The sequence below is a fragment of the Artemia sp. Qi Xiang Cuo genome, chromosome 20 (genome assembly GCF_049724085.1).
Source record: "Artemia sp. Qi Xiang Cuo chromosome 20, ASM4972408v1, whole genome shotgun sequence".
Lineage (NCBI taxonomy): Eukaryota > Metazoa > Arthropoda > Branchiopoda > Anostraca > Artemiidae > Artemia > Artemia sp. Qi Xiang Cuo.
In genome coordinates, this window is record NC_142813.1 from 38900524 (window position 1) to 38910307 (window position 9784).

The following is a 9784-nucleotide window of genomic DNA, read 5'->3' on the forward strand; positions in this document are numbered from 1 at the left end:
AGGCACATACTCTCTCCCCCCTCACTGACATTCCAGGAGGATTAATATAGTAAAAAGGCAATTTAGGCTAACTAAAAATTAAGATTATCAAACCGTCCATGGTTACGAACTGTAAGTAAGGAGCGAGTTAGCTCAACAGTAAATGAAACAATAAAAAAACGGAATTTTAACATAAGTAGATACATCAGAAGAATTGACTTTTAATGCTGATTCCAATAAATAAAATTCATTCAGTTTAGTGTTAGTCATCAAAAGCTACAAGCCTGAGAAAAATTGCCGGATTTTTCAAAAAGGGGGAAACACCAACAATAGGTCTAGGAATCTTAATAAAAATTGCATCATCAAACTCAGCGTATCAGATTAGCCTACTGTAAAGGTTTCAAGCTTCCTTTTGTAAAAATTTTGAATTTTGTACTTTTTTTTGCCAAAAGAAAAATTGCGGACGCATTTTTATTAGTTTTTTTCCCAGGGGTTATAGTATCAAACCACTAGTCTTAGAATATTGGGAGAGGGCTCATTCGACAGGAAATTAAAAGTTCTAGGGTGCTTTTTAAGTGACCGAAAATATTGGAGGGCAAATAGAGGGCTCCCACGCCCTTTTTTTCCCCAAAGTAGTTTGATCCAAGTTTGGGATAGCCTTTTTTTATTTAGTTAAAAAGTCTAGTAACTGTGCCTTTGGAGTTAAATAGAACCCCCCCCCTCCCACAGCTCCTTGGGAAAGGGCTATAAATTATTAAAATTGCCCATGTATTTTAAGGGGGGAGGTTCTGCTGGGGAGATTTTCCACAAGAAAACTTGTCTGTGGGGAGGGAAGTTTCTGTGGATGAAGTTTCCAGGGGAAATTTTACACTCACGGAATTCGCCAGAATTTTTATGCGAAATTCTTTTTATTTGTCTTACTTTCTCTTTTTGCTAGCTCAATTTTACATGTGGAGATTTTCCGGGTGAATTGTCCGGGGGATGTTTTCATCGGGGTAGGAATTGACTGAAAGATTTCTCCGTCGGGGTTATTTTCCGCCGGTGAAATTCTCCATGGGGGGCTTTCCGCTGAAGCAATTTTCTAACGGGGGGATGAGGGGCGGGTATTTACGGGAACATTTCTCAACGGAGAGGGGGGTATTTTTGGAATGATTTTAGGAATTATTGGAAATTAAAGTCTTTTTAAAATAAAAGGTATGCTAAGGGGAATTTTTTACATTAAAGAACGAACTTTAGTCTATAGTAACTGAAGTTATATTTCATTCAAAGAACATACCATTGCATATATTGGACTTAGCTGCTCGATTCCTTGAAAAAAAATCTTATTTGTCAACTGAAACTATAATAATTGCTGAAAATTTTAAATAAAATAATTTTATTTAGCTGCAAAGTGCAAAAATATTCATGGTATCTGAACAACAATTTCCATTTATTAATTCAAACCAGAAAAAACCTGAAAATTTTTAATTTAGTTTGGTTTTCCCTTTGCTTCAATTGACTCGCTACGCCATTTTCTACGCCTCTAAGTTAATGCGACGGCGTCAAAACTCTCCGGAGCTGCAACAAACCCTACGCCACTTCGAGCTACGTATGGATTTGCCGCTTTTATTTTTATTACCTGTGTCATAATTTTGTATTTACTATGGGCTTTTTTTGCCAGACTCTTGGTTAGCCATGATGAGGGTCACCTATTACCCAAGGAGGTATTGGGCAATAGCTGTTCCTACGTATTTGGTTACTGTATTATTAATGTTTGGATTTTGGTTATACCCTGCTTTACAAGCTGCCAGTGTTCCAGAAGAATATTATAAGCAGAAATTTAAAAAGAATTAATTGTTATGCTATATACGTAAGCAATGTTCATGGTTGTATAAACACAATAATTTTCTGAAATAAAAAATACTCGTTTTTATAAGTTTTCAGTGTCATATAAGTGACTCACGTGTGGTCCTTCTGACAGGTCTGATGACAGTTTTCCCCTTTTTCCTTAACTGATGCAGTTTGACGTCACAGCTTTCCAATTTCCTTGTGTAAAACCCATTTACGAGAGCAATAACTAAAAACAATGCTAAAGCCTTTATCCCCATGCCCAAAGACCAAGGGTGTCCCCTTAGCCAGGTCTATGTGTATCTTTATAAATATAATTTTTTTAAGCATTTCAGATTGTTATACAATCAACTTCTTTAGCGTTGCTAATATAAAAAGGACTTAAATATGAAAAGAATGACATGGAAATTTTAAAAAGAATTTACTTGTAGGAAAGGTAACAAAATGTTTATGTACTGCTTTTTGGATTTTGTTTATTTTTATTATTATTTCTCCCTTTTGTTCAACAGCCGTGACAATATATTGTGTTTATTGAAAACTGGGAGTTAGCTGCGCTGTCATTAACGCCAAAACAAAAGTAGTTTCTTAGCATTTACTTTACCAAAAATTCATATTCATTTTACCAGTACAATAATTACCAAAATTCTTTAGGAGCCCTATGTTTTGATTTATGTGCTAGCGCACAACACAAACCCTAATGTGTAGCCATGTTAAATGAGATTTTTCCGCCTACAATGATAAGATAGTTGTACGTATTATGCTTCAATACCTTCTTTTTTTAGGCATTGTTGGTGCAACTAAATGAAAGAGAAATGGGCCGAGGGGTGTCGGCCCAAGGACCGACAAGTATCTCAAGGACCAAGTATTGGTCCTTGAGACATGTCCTATGTATCGCAACTATAAACAGAAATAAAATAGCCAGGGTTTACTTTGCTTTGACATGTTAAGATTTCTTGACATGGAAGTTCGTGAGTTAGCCTATGAGTACGCAGGAAAATAGATTGCTGTATCCTTCAAGTTGGGATGACAAGAAAAGAGCAGGCGAGAAATGGTATTATGGACTATGTAGCGAAACGAAGTCCTTTCAATCAGAAAACTTGAAGCAACTATCCCCTCTAGGGGAGCCAGATTTTATAATAAAGAACGATTATTTTACCGATTATCTACTAATAACCATATATGACGTAATAAGTGACATGACGTAATATCTAAAACCTATTGTGTGCTAATAACCATATATGACTTAATGAGCGACGTGACGTAAAAATTGAAAAAATTAATTTTTATTTTATTTTCGTTTTTAGTTCAGAATCGCTAATTATAATAAAGAACGAACCCTCGCTTATACTAACTCAAATCTTTAATATATTCCGGGTTGCAATGGTAGTCACATTAAAAGACAATCGTTGGAATAACAAACAATTACGTACATTGGCCTTAGTTTGCTGCCTGATTTTTTAAGAGTCGTCTCTTACTACTCCAGAGAAGAAAAAGCCGTAGGCTTTTTACTGTTTGTAATCAAGGTTTACATAATCTGATTTATCAATCTCGGTTGCAGCGGTAGTCCGGGTTGCAGCGGTAGCTAGCAACCTAGTAAGAGACGATCACGTCCAATGTTAAGAAATATAAAAACCCATAGTTCCTAACAAAGGAGTCAGATCAAAACAAAAAGTACACCATTAGAACCACCTTGTCCGAAACCCCTGTATAAGAAAATTTCTGTCATTTGGCATGAACAGCAAGGGAAATATATTGGCTTGAAAATCAAGAAAATTGACTTTATCCACGTTATCCGGGTTGCAGCGGTAGCTAGCAACCTAGTAAGAGACGATCACGTCCAATGTTAAGAAATATAAAAACCCATAGTTCTTAAGAAAAGAGTCAGATCAAAACAAAAAGTACACCATTAGAACCGCCTTGTCCGAAACCCCTGCATAGTAAAATTTCTGTCCCTTGGCTTGTTATAATAAAGATCGAACTCTTCCCTATACTAACTTGCATAGGCAACTTCACTATAGTTAAGATTACAGTATTTATATTATGACGGTGAAAAGGTATGAGAAGAAAGTGCAAAACTCTGTAAACTGCAAATATATTTAAAATGTTTGAGTAACAATTTCACTTTATGAAAATCCGGGTTGCAGTGGTAGTTAGCAACCTATTAAGAGACGATCACGTCCAATGTTAAGAAATATAAAAACCCATAGTTCCTAAAAAAAGAGTCAGATCAAAACAAAAAGTACTCCATTAGAATCGCCTTGTCCGAAACCCCTGTATAGGAAACTTTCTGTCCCTTGGCTTGAACAGCAAGGGAAATATATTGGCTTGAAAATCAAGAAAAGTGGCAGCTACTACAACATTCTGCCTAAACGGGATATTTTTTTCTTCTTTTTTTTCTTTTTTTGTATCCAGAGATAGCTTGGCACTGGAACATCGTAGAGGGTTGTTCAATAGCTCATTTTAAAGGAAATTAATTGGGTTAAAAATCTATAGTAACTAAAATAAATTGTTTCTAAAAGAGAATAAATTTTTCCACCAAAAACTGCATTTTTGATGTCTTTTTTACAGTAAACAACGATCTCTCGCCAATAGTATCCGGGTTGCAGCGATAGCTAGCAACCTAGTAAGAGACGATCACGTCCAATGTTAAGAAATATAAAAACCCATAGTTCCTAACAAAGGAGTCAGATCAAAACAAAAAGTACACCATTAGAACCGCCTTGTCCGAAACCCCTGTATAGGAAACTTTGTGTCCCTTGGCTTGAACAGCAAGGGAAATATATTGGCTTAAAAATCAAGAAAATTGACTTTAACCACGTTATTCTCCCCCAACGGGATATTTTTTTCTTTTTTCTTTTTTTTTCTTTTCCACAGATAGCTTGGCACAGGAACATCGTAGAAGGTTGTTCAATAGCTCATTTTAAAGGAAATTAATTGAGTTAAAAATCTATAGTAACTAAAATACATTATTTCTAAAAGAGAATAAATTTTTCCACCAAAAACTGCATTTTTGATGTCTTTTCACACTGCAGTCTTTCAAACATAATCGTATACCAGCGGTAAGATTTGAACCCACGCCTCCGAAGAGACTGGTGGCTAACACCAGTGTCTTGGACCACTCGGCCCGGCTGCCTCTCATAAATCAATATATATGTGAATTTGGGTTGCAGCAGTCGCTAGCAACCTAGTAAGAGACAATCAGTCCCATGCTAAGAAATATAACAAAACTCATAAAAATAGAGTAAGATCAAAACGAAAGTACATCATTGAAACTACCTTGTCTGAAACCCTACTAGATAAATAATGAATGTCGTCATAGCTTTATATTAGATTAGAGCTATGACGTGAATAGAAAAACACGAAATTATATTGTTGTTTCTGATGACGTCGTGAAATAATATCAATGCGCCATGACGTCAATAAAATCATTACGCCGTGACGTCATAATTACTACTTAAGAACTACAAAGATGAAAATTTTCTCATTTAAAGATATAAGATGAGTCGAGTTTTTGTAGTAAGCTCAGAATCTGAGTCTGGTACTGGAGTCAGTGAAGATAAGATACCAATGAAATCCCAACCAGTACCAACATATGTTGTCAGTGATGAAGAAGATGAGAAACGTGTTGTCAAAAGTGCAAAAGAAAAGCGCTATGAAGAAATGCAAGACACAATACGTCAAATGAGAAATCACAAAAAAATCAAGGATGTTACAAACGTGCTTAAAAGTTTTGAGGAATTAATGCCTGCTTACAATAAAGCATTGCCAGTTATTCAGAAAGAGGACCATGGCGTCACTCCTCTATTTTTCCTTCGGGCACTAGCTGAACTAGAAGCTTTTGTGAACGATCTCTGGGATCTGGGAAATGAATACAGGAAGAATAGCATGTCCAAAAATAATGCCAAGAGTTTGGCTACGTTAAGGCAAAAACTGAAGAAGGCACTGAAAGAATTCGAGGGTGATCTACAAAAATTCAGGGAAGCGGTAGATCTTGAAGACAAAGAGCCAGAACAGGCTAAAGCTGAATCCGAAGATGAAGAAATAGAAGTAGCTGCAGTAAAGGAGCTCAAAGCCAAAGTCAAACCTGCTAAATTGGAAGATGAAGATTCTGAAAGTGATTATTGGCCCTCAACGTCAGACTCGGAAGATGCTGTGAGCAGTGAGGAAGACGAAACTAAATATATAAATATAAGAGAGACATTTTTAAAGAAAACTACGCAAGAGGAAGAAGAAAGAAAAAAGCGTGAGAAAAAGGAAAAGAAAGACAAAGAAAAGGAGAAAAAGAAACTGAAGCAACAAGAGGAAGCACATGAAGAGCTTGAAGGGCAAGGTGACTGGGAAGTTGTGCGAGGTGGTGTCCCGATGCCGACTAAGCCAAAAATGTTCGATAAAAACACAGAGATTACAGTTGAAAGTGTCTTGAAGAAGCTGAATGAAATCGTTTCTGCAAGAGGCAAAAAGGGAACCAACAAAGCGGAAATGGTAGACATGCTTCAAGAGCTATTGGAAATCGCTGAAGCTAATAATCTGGGTCCAGGTGTTTCAGTGAAAGTTCGTCTTTCTTTAGTTGCTGCTATTTTTGACTATAATACCAAAGTATCGGATGCAATGAAGGTTGAACATTGGGACAAGCTACTAGTCACAGTAGATCAACTGATCAAAATGCTGGATAAGCATGACGACATTACTTTGACTGAGCAAATCACAGAAGAGAATGAACAATTTGGTAGTTCACCCTGCAGAATTAGGGGCTGTATTCTAACTGTTGTTGAACGACTAGATGCTGAATTCATTAAGATATTGAAGGACCTTGATTGTCACAGTAACGAGTATGTGATATGCCTTAGTGACGTAAATCCCGTTATCAAATTGATAGACGACGTCACGTTTTATGTTGAAAAGCAACCTGAAAAATCAGCCGATATTTGTCGGGCTTATATACTCAAAATGGATCATATCTACTATAAAATTTATATGAAGGCTCTTGATGAAATTACGAAGGAGCCGACGAGTTTAAATACACTGGACCGACTTTGCAAGTTTATTTGTGGAAAAGATAATACAGACCGCTTGCGTCAGCGAGCAGTTCTTTATCAAATTTATCATTTAAGCCTTCATAATCGGTGGTTTGCCGCTAGGAATTTAATGCTGATGTCCCATCTTCAGGAAACTATTCAGCATTCAGATCCACCCACTCAGATCTTGTACAATCTCACACTGGTACAGTTAGGTATGTGTGCTTTACACTATGGAAGCATTAAGGATGCTCACAATGCTTTACTGGATATTCAGTCTGGCGGGCGTTCTAAAGAATTGCTTGCTCAAGGTCTGTTGATGACAAGACAGATGGATAGGACTCAGGAACAGGAGAAGCTTGAAAAACAAAGACAAGTGCCCTTCCACATGCAAATCAACTTGGAGCTGCTGGAATGTGTTTACCTAGTTTCAGCTATGCTGATTGAAATCCCGCATATGGCCGCTTATGAAAGTGATGCTAGATGGCGTAGGATTTCGAAAAGTTTCCATCATCAACTTAAAATGTCAGAACGTCAAGCTGTAATTTGTCCGCCAGAATCAATGAGAGAACACGTTGTAGCTGCCGCCAAGGCCATTCGCAATGGCAACTGGGAATCATGTAAAAATTATCTAATCAATGATAAGATGAATACCAAGGTGTGGTCTTTATTCAAGCAAGGAGATGTTCGTCCAACATTGATTCGCAAAATCCAAGAAGAAACAATGCGAACCTACTTGTTTACATTTTCCAAAGTATATGATTCCTTTTCTGTTCAAAGACTTTCTCAGATGTTCCAACTTGAGCTTAGGGATGTTCATTCTATTGTTTCTAAGATGATTATCCGTGAAGAATTGATGGCATCTTTAGATGAGCCAACTCAAAGTGTAGTTATGCATCGAACTGAGCCCAGTCGTCTACAATCATATTCACTTCAGTTAGCTGATCGACTTCTGTCATTGGTTGAAAACAACGAAAGAATACCTGAAATAAAGCAGGGCGGTCGAGTGCCAATGCAACAGGGATATAGGGATAGGCCATATCAAAGGCGAGAAGATGGCAAAGGTGGAGCTTGGCCTGGAAGAGGTGATCGGGAAAGAACTAGAAGGGGTGTCTATGCAGAATGAAAAAGAAAACAGCTGATTCTGTCTTATTTCCAAATTTTGGTTTTTGCTATTAAAATCCACTGTCGCTTGTCTTTAAAAAAAAAAAAAAAAAAAAAAAAAAATGTGCACCAGCAGTATAAAACCAAATATTTAAAATATAAAATTATTTCCTTCTAAAGATGATTCGGGCAGAAATTAAACGTTCCCAAATTGAGTTAAAAAACCGCTTCCAAGAGTCTAAATTCATAATCAGCAAAAAGAGAAATTGCATTTCTAGCTTCAGTCAGACAACGGCGCTAGTCGTTCGAATTTCGCTAAGATAATTGTAGCAAAAAAATGCAATGCACAACATTTCTAAGGAAGTTTAAAAGGCAAAAAAACTGTGCGAACTCCTGAATCAGCTGAAATATCTTAAAGAAAGTATTAGACGAAGATTTGTGTCCTTGGGTCACTTGGTCCAATGGCAGGCAGTCCCTACAGTACAGGACAAAAAAACTGCGTTTGGGAGTGGGGTAAATGTGTTTTTTAATTTTAATGTTAAGTTAGATCTAAAACGATTCATACCGCAAATAATCTCGATCACGAATATTGTCATTGAAGTGACCCGTTGCTGTACAACTAAGCATGTAAGTTCAATAAATCTATTGTCTTTTTACATGTGTTTGTTTCTCTTATATGTCTGAGTCTAGTCCGATAATAGGTAATTAGTTCGCCAGTCTCCAAGGTAAATGCTCCCAAAGGAATCTGATCTCCAGATAGTCCGAGAAGAAGAGGCCACGCTTTTTCATTCCTACAAGCACCAAAAGTTGTCATCGCCACAGCTTAGAAAGAGTTTCTAACCCCTGCTAACCTATAAGAATTCGTATCTCTTAAGCAAGATCTAATTGCGCCGTGGAAACAAAGCTCTGAGACGTCAAAACTTATAGTTTAATAATCCTTAATTACTAGTAAAACTTTACATAACAAATGGCGCGTGTCGGAAATTGGAGGAAAACTGCGAACTAGTTAGGCTATTTAAACTTTCTAATTCAAATTTAATTTTTGGAAAGATGCAGACATATAAAAAAATTGACTAGGCCTATAACCGCTAGGCTACGATAGGAAACCCCTTATATCTCATAGGAGATAATAGCCTACCCCAAAATAGGTTAAGTAAAATTTTAAATTGATATAAACGCAAAAAAAAAAACATGGACGATCTAAATGAATTACTAATAGTGCAAAAGTTAGTCGCAAAAAATATAGAGATTCCAAAATCCATCCCAGAATACAATGGTCAATCAGATATTGACGAATTTAATATCCAATTGACCCAGTTGGTAAAATTAACAAAAACAGACGTTGGAGCGTTAAAAGACATGCTGCTTCTACGATTACGAGGCCAGGCCTTAACCTTTCTAAAACAGGTCAAGCATACCAAAGGCAATAACGCCAACTTGCCAATAAATACGGTTGATGACTTGTTAAAAGCATTCAAAGAAAGATTTATAGAAACTAGTTCAATAAATAAATTAAAACATGGAGTAGTGAACTTTGATTTTTCACAAAATATAAGGGAATATCTGGATAATATACGCATTTCTGTAGAAGCAAAATACGGAAGTGGTTCTGGGCAACTGTATGAAAAAGTTATACTAAATACCTTCTTGCAAGGGCTACCCCCAAAACTATATAGAGTAATAATATCCAAGAATATTCAGACGTTGGATCTTGCAGTCCAAGAAGTAGAGCGACTAATTGAAGTTGATAAAATGGTTTCTAATCATAGTAATGAAAAAATAAGCAGCCTAGGCGACTCAACCGCGACCCTAATCTTCAAGGGCGATCAGACATCCCCCAATTTCTTTTCACGGGATAA

At 36.7% G+C, this 9784-nt stretch overlaps 1 pseudogene; it reads left to right on the plus strand.

Moving 5' to 3' along the window:
- Window positions 1-5304: 5304 nt before the first annotated feature.
- On the plus strand, window positions 5305-7947 carry LOC148940176 (eukaryotic translation initiation factor 3 subunit C pseudogene; annotated as a pseudogene).
- The last annotated feature ends 1837 nt before the right edge of the window (window positions 7948-9784 follow it).